Source organism: Falco naumanni, chromosome 2, assembly GCF_017639655.2.
Source record: "Falco naumanni isolate bFalNau1 chromosome 2, bFalNau1.pat, whole genome shotgun sequence".
NCBI lineage: Eukaryota > Metazoa > Chordata > Aves > Falconiformes > Falconidae > Falco > Falco naumanni.
The window spans coordinates 81,186,283-81,202,121 of NC_054055.1; positions in this window are offsets into that span (position 1 = coordinate 81,186,283).

Consider the following 15,839-nt stretch of genomic DNA (forward strand, 5'->3'; position numbering starts at 1 on the left):
AAGAAATCCCAGGCACCTGAGGCAAGCAGCTGCTGTACATGGCCGCGTAAGTGCGGGCAACCAGCAACTCCATAGTAAAACCAGCCAGGTTGATTGGAAACTGGCCAGATGGCAGCTCCTGCAAGCTAAAAGGATTAATTATTTGGGGATCATGCCTGGAGAGCAGGCGTGATGAATGCAATATATAATTCCTTGTCACAACTGTGTGTCAGCACTGGGAAATAAGGAACAGTCAGTACCCTGGGATTCAATCACGGCCATCTTTGCTCTCTCTGGGGAGGTGGCAGGTTTTTTTATAAGGTCCTGAGGATGAAAAAAGTCTCCCTTTTAGCCTGAAACTCTGCTTGTGAACAGCTATCATCTAGCAGCCTTCACTTTCCTGCGATTACACTGATGTCATACATTCTTATTTATTTTACTATGTATTTCACGACCATAGTGTTAACTATTTTGTTTGGCCTGTGTAATTAACCATGTCATGACTCAAATATCTATAAGGCTGCTTTGTTTTTTTTCCCCTTTCAACTTACCACATAAGACTCTATAGCTGTTTTTTCTAACCAGGTATTTCACTAGATAGCCCCAATGCTCCTGGCCAAAAAAACCTGCTAGCCAACCTCTGAGAGTTCCTAAAATTGTCCAGTCTAATTAAAAGCAGTTTGTCTAAGTGGAAAAATCCACTTAGGAGTTTGCTGCCAAATGTCCCCCGCAGGGCTCATCTGGGGTTACCTCTTCTGCTGTGGTTCAAGGCGGTAGGGGTCTGGTGGCCTTCTCCCACCTTGGCCCCACGGGCAGCTGAGGCTGGAGCTGGGGGGGATACGATCCTCCTGACATGCCAAGTGGGGAAATTCCTCTGCACAGAGCAAAAACCCCTCCCTGGTTTTCAATCTATGTATCAGCCTGGAGACAAAGGCAAACCTCCGACACGGCCCGTTCCTCCCACCGGGCAGCGAGGTCCTGGCTGCGCTCCCATTCAAGCGGCACCAGCGACAGCCTGTTTTTGACAGCTATGCATAAGCACAGTTATTTCTAGCACAGTTTCCCTGAGCTGTGCCAGCAGAGAGACTTTTTTAAAAAAATGTATTTTCATACCATATCTAGCCAAACCGTGCTATATTCACCATCTAGACAGAAGTATAGTGTCATGGGCCCTGGCCGAAGCTGTGGGGAGGAGGAAGGATGACCTGAGTTCTCATAAGGCACCTTTACCATAATCTCTGGGGATTTACCCCCCAGGACCTGAGCTTAACCACACGTGGCGAGAGCGCAGTCAGGGCTCGGCCACTTTGGCCCTGCTGTCTGCACCCCTCCTCGTGCAAAGTGCCGCTTTGCTCTTCAGGTGCTGGCACAGTGGGAGCAAAAGCTGTGGCAGAGGGAGATGCTTGCTGGGCAGGACTATGCACAAATGCTTGTCAGGTGTGCCCTCCCTCCATCAAACTGTCCTAACCCATGGCTTTGAAGGGGGTGCGCTAAAAGAAAAGAAATGAAGCTCTGTATTTGGCCAGCTGGCCGAGCTTGCCTTTCCCGCCTGCTGTCTCTGTCCCCAACACCTCATCTGCTATGGCCCTGGGCTCCAGGGCTGCTGCTTGGCTTCTGGGCTCAATAAGGACATCCCCCAACTCTCACATAAACACCCTTTGGGGATCTTTGTGCAGGTACATCCCTAGATGGAATAAAATATCCTCCTTCAATAAAACCACCTCCTTCTGGTTTAGCTCATGATTTTTTAGATCCTTCTTTCAGTGACAAAAGGATGCATCGCTGGATGTCTGTCATTGTGTCATTGCAGGAATTCTGCAGAACAACCTGGATCTGGCTTCAGCCCCCCAGATCAAAGGAGTTTCTGACTGGTCCCATTTTGCTGAGATCTGAGTGCAGGAGAAAGGAGCCCAGATTTCCAGGATGCTTCTGCATTTCTGGGAGCAACCACACAGAGCCCTCCCCTCAGCCCTTCTAGCCCCCTCCCCATTTATTTATGTGTGATTTCTTTAGCTTTAATCTGCCACTTTGCTGTTGTGGAGCTGGAGCCAACATGTAAATAAAGTAAATAAAACAGGGAGAGTCCTCTAATGCGTCCCTGCAGTGTTGCTCCTCAGAGCTGAACTGACAGGAGCTCGTCTGTGCCCATTGCTGTTTTCTCACCTGAAACTATAATCCCCTCTTTGTGCTTTCAGTCACTTCCATAGCAACCAGTTGTGATGGCTCCGAGGATTATCGCTTCAGGAAAGAAATAAGCAGTGATGGAAGAAAAAAAGACCTGTTTTTGGCTCTGATCCTGCTTTTATGATGGTGGAGCAAATGAGTGCAGATAAAATAAAGCACATTCTTAGCCCTCAGCTGATCTCCAGACAGTCCCCAAGCTGAAAGGGTAGCCAGCTGCAAAGTTGGGTCTGTTTCCTCCTTTTCTATGAGTCGTTGTATTCAGGTCTTCTAGCTGAGCCAAAGCAATATGAGAAACACGCTCACCAAGAGCCTGCTCACCTTGCTTGGCCGACCTGTCCAATTATATCAGTTCATATGATCAAATTGACTTTCCTCAGGGAGGGCCGCTAGTCTGGCACTAATGCACCACAAATTATTTGTGCAAATTCCTTGGTAATAAAAAAAATTATTAGGCAAGGAGATGGATAGTACATGCTCGGTTGTCCCACGGTGGAGCCCAGGAAAATAAACAGAAAAGCCTCCTGAGCTTTTGGCTGGACCAAACTGATAGAAAAGTCCTTTAAGTAACTGTATTAACTCGGGAGACAGACCTTTAGGGATCACGAGGAACATCTCATTTCTCTCTAGTGCCTCAGTCAGATCAAGCAACCCAAATATCTGAAGGCATAAGAGACAACCTGGAGGATACTGCAGGGCAGAAGATGTAGCTAGCACAAGCCGATGAGGCAAAGCCTGGCAGAGGGCACGAGCAGTACAGCTCACTCAGAATGCTGCTGAAACAGAGTTAATGATGTGAGTTACCAGGTCCTGGAGAAACAAATACCAGGGAGAGAGACCCTTCACCAGACAGGGAGGATGGGAAAGTGGGGATAGTGATGGAAGTCAGTAAGCCATCAGGGGGGCTGCATTAGTCTCGGAGCCCCAGAGCCAGTGCTGCTGGTACAGGTAATGCTACCAGGACCCAGAGTTGAACAGGGAAGAAACCTCCTGCTCCTTGAGTGCAGTCCCTCTGCTGCAGACGTGGCCCTGCAGGGCAGCAGCCTGCCTGCTGTCTCCGCAGTTGCTCGTGGCCCCCCTTGCAACGCCGGGCACCAGCCACCACCAGATCAGCACAGAGGGGTCTCTGTGCTGCCCTTGCTGTCCTGAAAGGTCTCTGATAATTTTTATCGTTGTTTTCCCAGAAGTGACAGTGTGTTCTGGAGAAATGTGTGTTATTTGAGGTGCTTAGTATGCTGATTTTTGTCATTGCAGGTGCAGCAACAGATGACATGGAAAATAAATTCATTCCTTCAATGAAGTGCTATTAGTGCTAAGCCTGACTAACTACCCTCTGACCGCAGCGGCCAGTCTGCCTGAGGAAGGAGCTCGGAGACAGGAATGGCAGAGCTTGTATCCTCTCCTCGCAGCTGCCTGAGAGTGAGCAGCCCTCATGGAGCTGTGCTCTGCCTGCTCTGGGGGAGCGTGACTGCTCTTGGCCACCCAAGCCTGCTGCCGACTTGCAAAGAAGCCAGCTTCTGCGAGTCCCCATCAATGAATGCTTCCTGAAGGGCACAGAACATCTCCCAGGGAGGAGCCTCACACCAGATCTGTTGTTCTGGTTCAGGGTTATGGAGAAGGCTTGATTTTCCTTGTCTTTCCTTGCATGGAGGCAGTTTGTTGCTAGGACTTCCTTCCAATGCTGGCCCCATCGGCCGCAGCCCGCCTGGCTTCAGGGCTGTGGCATGTGCAGGGAGGGCAGCGAGGTTGGGTCCCTCTCCCCCAGCAGCCTGCTTTCCCGGAGAAGGGCCCCCTCTGCCTGGTGCAGGGGTCTCGAACCCCGCTGCCCTCCCTGGGACCCCTAGAAGTTGGAGGACGTGCTGCCAGCTGGCTCTGGGCTGCCCAGGAAGCCCCATCCCACCATCCTTCCATGTCCACCCATGAGCGGAGCCAGTGGGAAGGCGCTGCTCCATCGCAGCCAAGCGCCGGCACCCCCAGTGCGAACTTGCTGAAAGCAGCAGGCTGTTTTGGTGGGGGATGAGAGGAGGAGGGGAGCACAGTGGGTTGATGCCTGCAGCACCACTCACTATTCCATCATGACTACCAGTTTTGGCAGGAAGGTGCCAGCCTGCAGGTGAGGGGTGGCATCACCGGCGTGTTCAGCAGAGGGCATGATGTGTCACCACCCTGGGTGTTTGTGGGTTTGGGCAGAGCTGCTAAGCTGGGTCTGGCCGCTGCATCTGTGCACATTGTGGCTCCGGCCAGGCAGTGCTACGCCTCCCCATCGCCCAGAGCGCTGCCACACAAAGCTGACAGCAACAGATTAGGAAAGGTGAGGTGAAGGCTTGTGCAGGTGACCTTGAAAAGTTGGAGAAAAAGCTATTTGCATGTGTGCTTTACTAAATATCTCCAAGGAGCCTAACAAAAGCTCTAATCTCAAACCACCTTCAAGCATGCAGTAATGACAAAGGGAAGCTCAAAACCATGAACAGGGTAATGTGCTGAACTAATACATATTCACCATCGCTCAAGTGGAGGTTGCATCAATCAGATCCGCTTCATTCTTCGTAGCCTGATCCAAGACAGGTCATGCATAATCTTTTTTTGCACTCAAGTCTGTGCTGGAGACTGGTGGTTACAAGTCGTGTTTACCAGGCTGTGCTGGTGAAATTGTTTAGCTGAGGACTTTGGTGTGGTGTATTAGAAAGGATGAGCTTCTTTGTGGGCATGTGCACATGGACATATAAAATGAAAGTTTTTCTTGTTGAAACCTTCTGGGACAAATCTATGCTAGGCTATATTTAGCAGAAAACCCCAAAGGAACATTTTTCAGACTTTGGTTTTTTAACTTTTTGCTAAATTTTTTTTTTTTTTTTTTTTTTTTTTTTTAGATGAAAGGAAAAGGGAAGAAAGACAAGGTGGGAGAATAAGAAAAAAAAGAAGAGACAACAAAACTTTCCTAGGATTTGTAGGAAGGAAAGCGTGCAAACCCAGGACTGCAGAGTCACATAAAACTGAGGCTGGAAGGTTGCCCGGTCCCACAAAGCAGGACCAGCTGGACATAAACCTGCTGTATTGCAGGTCTGAAACAGGCCAAATATGTGGTGAAAACTCTCACTGCTTCCCCTAGCCCCCCTCCCCACAATAACTTGCTTTTTCCAATCACCTTTCTCAGACCCTTCAGTTAGAAGATGTCATAGATTTATGCAGCACAGGTGGAGAAGCACAGAAAGCTTGCAGTGCATGCAAAGAAAAGAAAGAAAAGAAGACACAAAAAAAGGCTGATGATGTATGTAGCCAATAACTAAAGCTTTTCACACAAGCTTCATCCTTAATTACTGTATTTAGTACCACTGGTGTAATCAAGAACATAGCACTTGTGACAGTTCAGTCAGTCGTGACAGACCCAGCACAGTGTAACCTCATCCTCACCAAGCTCCCTGAAGCTTTTGCAATAACATTTTTTATTCTCCAACCCTGCAGCCTACAAAATAAGTCAAGGGTGGATGCTGAACTATATCAGTATGCTCTATATGCTGAAATGACTAATGTTAATGTGCCCGCATTATAGTGAATACCTACAAGCCCCACAAATCCCTGAAGCTAAAACCGCCCTGGCAGCCATAACTCTGGCTATATTTCCATATTACAGTTCCTTGGGAAGGAGATTTAGCTTAAAAGTTGCCCTCCTGCTCTCCTTTATGCTGCTGTATGTAGAGCTCCCTCCACCCAGCTGTGACCATCTCTGTGTTTGACTAGCTCTGCTCTAAGCTCACTTCGCACAATTATGTGGTTTAAAAATGCGCTTTAAAAAAAAATCTATATTTTGGAGTTGGTTTTTTGCAAGCTAAGACAATTTAGAACTCATTTCAAGCATGCTCACCAAAACAGTTGGGCTGGGGGATTTACCTTTGGGAGCAGGAGTGGTGGTGAGCTGCTGGGGAAGAAAGGACATGGGCCACATGGGATGGATGTACCAGCAAAGGGATCAGAGTGTAAATTCCTATTCATCTGTCACTTAGTAAAGTTAAACCGCTACACATCAGGGACGTGTCTGTCTTCTACGTGATGGCCTTTTCCACCACTTTGACAATGTAAAAATATCCTTGAGGGGACAAGTGACAATGCTGTTCCCTTTAAATTGAGTGCCTTGGTTGCAGAGGGATCTAGTTCAGCACAAAGAAGGATCAGATAGTAGTTCTCATTATAACATGAAGTACTTGGGCTGTGGAATGATGCCAGGTTCATGTTTTTTGGGAAGCCTCATTGTTACTGCACTCCTTTTTGATTTCCTGACTTCCTGGTGGCTTCTCTTCCAACCTGATCTTTGCATTCTTTTCTCTCTTTCCCTCACTCAGTTATAACTAATGAAAAGGGGAGGGGGTAAATGTTAAAGAAAATTTCAGTACATCAAAATTCCTTACCAATGGTTGTTATTTTTCAGTTTCCACACAAATTTAAGCGTCACTCTCAAATACCATTGCAGACACACCTCATTCATGCCAAAGCTTAAGGGATTTGTTCAGAATGAAAAGGAGGTGGAAAAAATGTATCTGTGCAGCTAACGCCTCCATTCTGCCCCCTCCAAAGTCCACAGGCATCTACCAGCCCATCCCAGCTGAAGCTGGACTGCACACCCGAGGGAGAGCGTGAGGTGATAAACACCGAGGAGAACAGGACTGGGCAGGGCCATCAAAAATGGGATAATAGGAATTAGCGGAATAAGTAAGAAATAAATGTCCTATTCATACAGTCCTGTTCCTCATCACTGTTCTGCAGAAAGAGTAAATAACTAAATTAAGCAGAAGAACCTTTAGGAGGAATATGACGGGAAACGAAATCCTGACAGCAAGGTCTGTTAGGCTCTGAAATGGTCCCTCAAGGGAAGCAGCTTGAGTCATTTGAACAATAGACTGGACCAAGCGCTGGAAAATATACAGAAGGGAATAAATGTGCATTAGCAGAGGGACGTCTCAGATGACCTAATAGGTTGTTTCCATCCATAAATCTGGAATTCTATGACAAGAGCTTAGCCAGGAGAGGGCTTACGGCAACATCACAAACAGATACACCCATATTATGTACATTGGAGCTTGGAGTGACCGCAGTGACCTATGTGTTATGTGAATGACAACTCATATTTTTGGAACATTTTAGTACATAAACTGCTTTCCATCACCCATAGATTCTGGATCTGACTTGCATACGCATCTTACCACCCAGCCCACGTTCTATTTACATGGTGAGGGGAGAGAGCTGGGACATCTGTGCCTTTTAGTTGTTCTTCATAGTTACAGTACTTGGTCTATACCCAGCTCACTGGCTTCTGGGGCCTTCCAGCTCCTCTGTTTTTTTACTTCCAGTGTTTGACTTTTGGGGTACTTCATCTGGGAATTTTTGTGGGAAGAAAGTGCCCACAAGTCTATTGATCTCAATCCAGGAACAACAAAATGTAGGCCTTTCTCCCAGCACCACAAAGACAAAAATTATAGTACAGAAGTAAATAAACAAACAACAAAGACTGAATTATTTAAAACACAGGGATCATCTTGCTTTATAAAAATGCACACAATCCACCTGCTAGATTTTAATACCCTTAGTACCAATGTCATCCCTTCAAGGAATTTATTCTTGAAGAAACCACCATCTTCTCCTCACACGGCAACAATATTAACATGAGGAAGCAGGCACCTGTTCCCCAACACATGGGAGAGCTAGCATTAGACATTCCTTTCCTTACCTCCCTAAAAATAAAGCTTTCTTTCATATCCATGCATGTACATGCCTGCACACCATTTCTGATGGCTCAGCCAAAAGTCCATGCTCTAGACAAAAAATGAGGGTTCCAATCCACTGACTACTTCTCTGAGCTCCCACCCCTGCTCTCCCTCGTCTCTCCAAGAAAAAGAGTTGGAGTACCTCACTTCAAGCCTTTCTCTGCTCTGTGTCACCAAAGCTCAGCATCCCTCCTACCCTCCATCCACCTGTAAGCATCAGGAACCACTGGGTGCCAACGGCTGCCCATCACGCCCCAGCAAAGGGCAGCCAGCCTGCCTGCAGTTCCCCCTCCTGTCACTTAGCCCTGCTTGCTCAGTGGCTGAGTCCACCAGGAAAGGTTTCTCTTGCTGTTAATGAGTCCTGAAAAGCCTTATTAACCCCTCGTTACTGGGCACGACTAACAATAGGTAATAATCGATGAGCCGTTTAGGCAAAGAAAGAGCTCCTGAGAGTGCCATTATTAATTCTGGGAATATAATTTTTCTTGGTACTGAGAAATCGCACTGATTCAGGCTCTGAATGCAACACAGGGAGTTCAAAGTACACCATGTACGTGTGTATTCATGCATACAGGTGTGGGTGCGCATGTGCATTCCCTGTCCTGATGCCTATCAGCCAGGGGAAAGGAGGAGAGCTAGTCTGTACCATGCCAGTTTGACTGGGCAGATCTACAGCCATAACCACATCTGATCCCTTGTCTTGCCTTGCCAGACACCAGCACTGAACAGCACGCAATTTCTCAGTACCAAGTACTGCTGTGGCAGCTCTCCTGCTGCAGTCACCTCCTGCCACCAGAACACAAACACCAGTTTGCCCAGGCATCTCAAAACTCAGCCCTTCCCATTGGGCCTGAGGAAATAGCCGAGTTTTCTGCAAGTGTTAGAGAAACAGAGGTGGACATTTAGCAAGGTCTGGAGCCCTTTGGAATTGCACCCCTCGCTTGAGTTATCCTGCTCCGAAAATCCCACCTGTCTGCAATTTTAAGAGCTCTGGTCCTTTCAAGAGGTTGTCCCTTCTAGACCAACCATGAGCTTGGCCCCAGGGGTAAGATTCTGGAAGACAAGGATGAGGCTCCCTGGCTTCTGCTCCAGCACAGCCCCTGGTGCTGGCAAATGAGGATGGCAGGAAGAACAGGGCTCATCTCCGCCAAGAGAAGGAAGGCTTCTCTTTAACACTCCAGCCAAGTCTTGTTTCTATGATGCAACTGGGTTTGAGCAGGCAGAGGAGTGACGAGGACCGTCTCGACATGCAAGGTCTTCTGCAGAATGCAATTAGGAGTTGCTGTAATTTCCTCATCACCTTTGGTAACGGCTCGTGTGACGGGAAGAAACTGGCAATGCTGGAAGCTTTTATTCTTTTGGTGAGATTTTATTCCTACAACAAATAGTATCCACCTGAAAGTATGATCTCAGAGATCACAAACCCAGGTGAAAGCTGGCTCAGTTCACAGGCGAGGCTGGGTGGTGGTGTTAGAGGCCATGTGCTGCCACATCAACCTCTCTGCGGTGAGTTCCAAAGCAGCCTGTGTCTGGCCACATGTGCTGAACACCAGGAACAAGATGAATACTAACACAGAGCAGGCAAAAAAAAATTTTAAAAAATAAATATCTCCATCCTGCCCATGTGGCTGTGGCGTGCAGAGCTTTGCACCTCATGGTGCAAAATCCATGGCACCTCAAATTTAGCAGCTGGCTAAGACAGTGGCAGAGATGCTGCTGGGGGACCTGGCTCTTGCTTGCTCTGCTGCATGCAGGATGGGAGAAGCAATCTTTAAGGGCACCTCCTGCCCTGAGGAACTGGTTAATCCCACTCACTGTAGGGATGAATGCAGCCAGTGGCTTGATTGCATTTACGGTGTTAAGCCAGTTATTGAATCCAATTAGTGACTGTTGGCTGCCTGTGGGGTCCTGCACGCAGAGAAATGGATCCACCCAGAGACCAGGAGGGTGCTCAGAGTCTTGCAAAACAGAATCTGTGCTGAAGGATGACTGGGCATTGCTGTACCACACAAGTCCTATGTCTGCTACATGTAGCTGTCTGCAACAGCTCCAGTGGGAGAAAGTGGATTTTGCAGCTTGTGACTAACCCCAAAATGTGCTGAGGAGGGCCTCTGCACAGCGAATCATTCACTTCCTTCTGAAGACGAAAAGCAAGGCTATGACAAAAGCCCAGTAGCCCCAGGCAATTCCCCCTCACTCCAAAAGGTCCAGCAGCATGCTCAACCTCATAGCCCCGCTGCAACACCACCTCCATCACAGGACACACGGTTCCTCCTCCTGCTGCCTGCGTCCATCCCAGCATCTCCCACCACTTGTACCATTCATGACAGGTAGCTGGTGGTAGAAGAGACAGTGGTCTTAAATGCACCAAAGCTGTCCAGAGAGCTGCTTCCACCAACAAGGCACACAAGAGGGAGACCGGGTTTCCCGTTTCCCCCTGCAGCTCTGATGTTCATCTACCCAGGCTGAAACACAGCTTCTCTTCCCTTCCCTCTGGAGAGCACATCTCCCACCACATGTCAGACTCCTGCTAAACAGGACCTCCTTCCAGCAGTCAGCGTGCAAACTGGGATGAGTGGCCTGAAGTCACCTAGTCCATCAGATCTCCTGTTCCTCTCTGCTTCTTGCTGCTCTCATGGGAACACAACCCACTGGGCCACATCATTTGGATGCCTACCACTCATCGGGTCTGTCATTTGATGATTTAAATAGAGATCTGAGTAATTAAGAATTAAAGGTATATTTCTGTGTCAAAGCCATTATGAAGACATTGCTGTAGCCTTTTAAAACCATTTTATTTCAACTAATCCACAGAGAAGCCTTTCCTCCATCCAGAACAGAGATCCACTCTTTCACTGCCATATTAATTGAATTCAAAGTATCCATACCTCCTTTTGCAAAGAGTTATTAAGCCCCTAACCCCAAATTAAGACCAGTATCCCAGTTTTTCTCAGACATACCAATAAAGCAGCATGAGTCATATAAATAACTGCCTGATCTGTCCAGCTTTGCAGTTAATTTGGTGGCTCTGTGTCCCTGTTCCTGTTGTGCTCACTTTCCATGAACAGAAAGCAAAAATGTTCATGGAAAATAGATTTCAAAGGCATAGCCATAAGTGTTCCTGGAAATCTAATTTTACATTTTCAGTAAAAGCATCTGCTACCATAGAAGGGTTGAGCAGGAAAAAACAGTAAGACACTGAGCTGACCACTGCACAACTACCTTCACTCAGTTCAAAGACGAGAAAGTGTGACCATATCCCGGCAAATGTAAGAGTAATACTGTTAAGCAAGCAGGACAAAGCAGCTAAAATCAAATTATTTGCTACTTTTTTTTTTTTTTTTTTCATGTGACATGAACAGAGGGGCTTAAAGCTCAGTTTTTGCAAGATGTTGCTGGCAGGAAGATATCTGTTTGGAAATCCAGCAAGTGTCTGGGGATAACAGGTGTGAGAGGCCCTAAATACCCATCTACCTATATTGAGTGTGTAGACAAGCTCACCAAATGATAATTATGTTACTTTACCAGGAAAAGGGAAAGAAAGGATCAGCAAGGATAGGCAAAAAAGCATTTAGCTAGAATTTCTGATATCCCATCCAGCTCTTTGACTAAGATATTTTTGTTGTCACAGAATAAACCAAGGACTGGTAAAAAAATGGTTGCCCAGGGTAGCGGAAAGGGATGTAAGACAGAGGAGAACTAAAAAAGCACCCCAGCATGATACAGGAAAAGCTCCATCAAAAATAATGAATCTAAATTCACTGCCTCGGTGGCTGAAGAAACAAAGGATGAGATTGTCTGGCTCTGGAGGTCAGAGCCTTAATGTGCTGTTAATAGCATTTATATCATAAAGCAGAGTCACTGCATTAGCTTTGATTTAGCAATGCCAGCTGCGGAAGCAACCCATAAATTCAACTCTGCATCTCTGTAAATACAGAGAGGATGCTAACGAGGGGCCTTCTGGGCTGACCCAGGCTCTCCCCAGTGCTCACCCTGCTGTCACTGCTTTGTCACCTGCCTGTGTGGTGCAAAAGGGACAGCACGTGGTCTGCGTGGCTCAGCCGCAGGCTATGCAGACCCATCCCTCAACCTGTGGTAGTTCTGCTCGATTTCGTGCCCCACTCCAGTGGCTGGCTACACAAGGAACGAGCCTCAGAAACTCTCCAAAACTCGTGTCAGTAGAAGAGATTTTAGGATAAAACAGTAACAGTACCGTTAGCAGATTGCTGGGACCAGACGGTTTCACTCAAGAGCTCTGAGGGAACTCAGACTTGAAACTGCTGACCTATTCAGCACAATACCACAGCAGCTGTTGAAATGGCGAGGCACCACAGGAATGGAAGGTGGCAAATGTTACATTCATTTTTACAAAGGCCTTTTAGAGGCCATCCAGAGACCTGTGGGCTGGAAAGCTGGGCAAGGCGAATTGACAAAAAGAATAACACAGAGCAGAATGGCTAGATGGTGATAGAACGGGAAAGAGCAAAGTTTGTGGAGTGAGATCTCAGGCATCGCCAATCCATTCCCATCAAGACGTGGGCAGCTCATCATATTTGTAAAAGATCCAACTGCAACCAAGTGGAGAGTGATCTCAGAAAACCGAATGACAGGTTGATAAAATGATATATGAAACTCACCAGCAGCAAATACAAAGCAAGGAGCGTGAGGAACACCAACCCTAGCCATATAAAGAACATCAGGGGGTCTAAATTAACATCGGTCAGGAAGGAAACCTCAGAGCCACTGAGTGTGCTGAAAACTCCAGCTAACCGCTCAACAGTTGTCAACAAGGCAAAAAAAGGGCTTTGGAAATGACTACAGAATGAAGAGAGAATGAAGTGACCACTTCTAGGGCACCCCTGCCTCAAACACAGGGTGCAGCTTGGCATATGCCAAGGAGGATGTAGAAGAACCTGTGAAGATACAGATGAGACGGCGGGGACATGTGCGATGGTTCCTATAGGCCAGGCTAACTACCGTAGCATTCTTCTGCGTGGCCACCTCAACAGAGAAGGGATGTGAGAGAGGTCCCAACAACTCATGAGCAGTGTGGAGGTGTGAACAGGAAAGCATTAGTCATGTCTGCGATCACAAGAGAAAGGCAGCAGAGCCCAGTCTATTGGGCTGGAGGTCTAACACAAAGAAAAGGAAGTACTACTTTCACACAACGCAAATTTGAATTATGGCACTCGCTGTCACAGGATCCTGTGAAGGCCAGAATTATAAAAGAATTTCAAAAGGGGTTAGCCAAATTCTTGGAGGCTTGACCCATCTGCAGCTGTTAAACACAATGACCCAGATGCCAGTCAAAAATTCCCTTAACCGCAGTCTGCTCTCTACTGAGCTGGTAATACCACAGAGGGATTATGCTATGCTTGCTCCGTCCTTCCACCCTTTCCCTAAGAGCCTGCTTCTGAAATGAGCCACCTGGTTAGCTGGACCTTTGGTCTGAGCCACTGCCACTGCAGAACACATTACATAGTATATAAAATGTATATTAAGGAACTAGAATTTATTGCAGGTGAAGATCAAGTGTGTTCACCTCACATGAATATCTTTCTTTGACAGGTGCTGATACCTGATGCCTTGGGAGAAACGCATTTCTGTCCTAAAAATCTATCTATCTATCATGCCCTTGGCAGTCTGTACCGAAGACTAGCTCTTTCCTGATCTCCCACAGATGCTCTGCTAAATCCATAAACCATGACAGTGGATTACTTTTATCATTGATTTAACTGTCACCACTAAAAGTAGTTAGCAGTCATGAAATAAGCCAGCAACTGTATTTGAAGCGATGTCCTCCCGAGGCACATCTTTCCTTTTATCAGTTCTTAAATTAATTCTCCTTCATTGCATGAAGCGTGCCTTATTCTCACTTTGCAGAATGAGTAAAACAGAAGTACTGATCACTTCTATCTCATGCACCATAATTTTCTATGCTCAACTGCTCTCCCTTCTGCCACTTCTCCTTTCCAGCTGACACAGGCCAAAATTACATGATTTATCCTTTCACCATGAGGAAGTCCTTTCCTCACTGAGGTGTGACTGCTGCTCTGGACGTAGCAAAGGAGAAGGTTGTGGGTCTGGGGACGAGTCACGCCTTGCCTGCCGGAGGGCAGGAGGAGAGGGACAGGTGGGAATCCCTCGCTACCACAGCTGGACTACAGTGGCATCAGAGCGCTCGGCTTGGTGTCTGCACTCGGCTTGCTCCGTGCGAAAAATGTGTTTTTCATTGCTCCCAGTCTAGCAACTCCTGCCAGCTCCAAGCATTTCCTTTTTTTTAAAAAACAAGGATTGATCATTCACTTTTGAGGCTGTGCTAAACTTGCCAGCATCTGTTCCATCTGAAAGGGGGGAAAACCACCAATCCCAGACTGGGAAAGAAAGGAAAAGGAACTAGGTACCAAGCTGTAACGTGAGAAATGAAGCCAAGAAAAACAGCATCTCAAGAGATATTAAAGACAAAAACAAACATGGTAAACAGGAGCAGACAGATTTCAGAGGAAAGGCAGGAAGACGGTGACTAAAGCACCAAAAGTGAAACAGTGTACACATGAAAACTGAGTCCAGAGTCCCAGGGTTTCTTTGTTCATGTTTTTCCTACCATTTCACAGAAATCATGATGCTGTCAAGATCCCTCTATACCCAAGGGTCAGTGATGTCAGTGAAAGCTGGTGGAGCTGCACTGATTTATATCCATTAAGAAGCAACTTTCCGAGACTTCCCAGAATTATTGAGGTTTAAAATAATGCCCTGAGAACCCAGATGAAAACAGCAGTTGTGATTATTCTTAAACCAGGTCATACTAAAAGCTAGATTTAAAATAATGATGAATACCTCCGTTATTTTTTAATAGTTGCAAAATTCCTAACTTTGGATGGTCACATTGAAAACACAACCCTGGAAAAACATGTGCAGGACACTTTTCTACCAGTTCAAGAGTCATGGCAAATGCATACAGAGCTCTACAAATTCCAGCTCAGCAAACTCCTTTAGAAAGCAAAATAAGTAAATACTATCTCTGTTGCCCCCAAGCTTTTAAGTTTTTGGCTTTACCTTTCCACCACTCTCCCCTTCCTTCAAAATGTGATAGGTGGATTTGAAAATAAAAACTTCAGAATAAGGATCCAAACTTTTTTCAAAAAAACCACTATTGTTCCTTGGGAAGAAAAAAATCCCCCCCCCCCCCCCTTTTTTTTTTTTACTGTGTGCCAGGTTAAACTAGAGGTTGCAAATATTTAGTGGTCCCTTTGCAGGTGAAACCCTCCCCACCCTCACCCTAATTGCATGTGCAGAATCCAAAGCCTTCTATCGCTCACATGCTGTGTGCATGCCGGGCAGACACAGCGCAGGACTGTGCATGGAGCGCAAAGGAAGCAGAGCGAAGCAGAACTGCAGAAGAGACTGAGGATGCGGTTCCACAACCTAGAGCGGCACGCTCAGCCTGGGCTTTCCCCCTCCGGCGCCACTTGTCGCAGCTCACGGGCGGCCACCCACCCTGCCGGGTGCTGTCGCTGGGGCGGAGGCGCATGGCAGCGCCGCAGCGGGCAGTCACAGCGAGAACCTCAGCTTGTTTCCAGCGAGCCCAGGCACCTCCCCAGCGCAGGGCAGCCGGCGCTGCACACACATTCCCAGGCTAGCTATGCTTGTAGCTTTCCAGCATTTTTTAAATTCTCACATTATATTTCAAAGAAGAAAAGCCATCACCCCTGGAATCTTTCCCTCCCTCCCTCTTCCCCTTTGCTCATTGCTGCCTTAATCTCAGCTGGGGCCTGTTTCAGATGAAGGTGACACGGATGGAGTGCTCATCCGGTGACGACTAAATGATGCTTGACCATTTTCACTCTGTAGACCTCTCATACTGTCAGATTCTATAACCCGATTACTACAGACTTGGGTTAGATTCAGACAGATTGCCTACCA